A 1412-nucleotide genomic window follows, 5' to 3' on the forward strand; every position below is an offset into this window, starting at 1 on the left:
GTAATGCCACGGCACTCTACCCAGGGGGACAGCTTGAGGCTGTCTCAAAAAATAAAAATAAAAAAGAATGGAAGAAAAAATATCCAATGTACTCAGTACTATTATGAAACCAATTTACAATCACTCACACTTTCATATGAAGAATAGATCACAACTATGGCCCAAGATGAAGGAGGTGAGGAGAGGGGACGGGAGGGGGGAGGTCAAATCGAGGGAGGGTGAATGGTGGGATCTCACCTATGGTGCATAATGCAAGGGTACATGTCGGATTTATCAGTATAGAGTATAAATGTCTTAACACAATAATGTACAGGGATGTGGATAGGAAGCAAGTTATGATTCAAGTACCACAGACTCATTATTCATACCAGGCTTGATTGGAGTTTCTGGGATAAATGTTTCTTCATTTACAGAATCCCCTTAGGACAATTACTTTGAAATAATTTTTAAAAATAGTCTTTACCAGGTGGTACCTGTGGCTCAGTAAGTAGTCACCGGCCCCATATACCAAGGGTGGTGGGTTCAAACCCAGTCCCGGCCAAACTGCAACAAAAAAATAGCTGGGCGTTGTGGCGGGCGCCTGTTGTCCCAGCTACTTGGGAGGCTGAGGCAAGAGAACCAAGAGCTGGAGGTTGTTGTGAGCTGTGACACCACAGCAAACTCTGTTTGACTCTGAACAGGTGTGGATAAGACCTGGACTTCCTCTCTCCTTAGCTCCCAGTCAGGGAGGACAGTGGGCAGAGGATTCAACCCAGCTGTGCCAGGCCAAGAACACCAGAGCCCTGAATGGCCTCATTCCAGCTCACTCAAGAGGGAAGAGGCTCTAAGCAAAGCAAGCTGAGGTGGGGGCTAACACCCCCACCCAGCAGCCAGAGTAGTGCCTCAAAGCTTTTGCCCAGGGAGAGGGGCAGTTCATAGGAACACAGAGAGCTGACACTGTCTCCAAAGGAACTGGCTTTATTAGAAATAGAGTGTTGGGGCTTGGCACCTGTGGCTCAAGCAGCTAAGGTGCCAGCCATATACACCTGAGCTGGCAGGTTCGAATCCAGCCCAGGCCCGCCAAACAACAATGACGGCTGCAACCAAAAAACACCCAGGCGTTATGTCAGGCGCCTGTAATCCCAGCTACTTAGGAGGCGAAGGCAGAAGAATCACTTGAGCCCAGGAATTGGAGGTTGCTGTGAGCTGTGATGTCACAGCACTCTACCAAGGACGACATAGTGAGACTCTGTCTTAAAAAAATAAATAAATAAATAATAAATAAATAAATAAATAAATAAAATAGCTGGGTGTTGTGGCAGGCACTTATAATTCCAGCTACTTGGGAGGCTGAGGCCAGAGAATTGCTTAAGCCCAAGAGTTTAAGATTGCTGTGGTGTCACAGCACTCTGTTGAGGGCGACATAGTGAAAC

Source organism: Otolemur garnettii, unplaced genomic scaffold (genome assembly GCF_000181295.1).
Source record: "Otolemur garnettii isolate 467f Iridium unplaced genomic scaffold, OtoGar3 scaffold00046, whole genome shotgun sequence".
Taxonomy (NCBI): domain Eukaryota; kingdom Metazoa; phylum Chordata; class Mammalia; order Primates; family Galagidae; genus Otolemur; species Otolemur garnettii.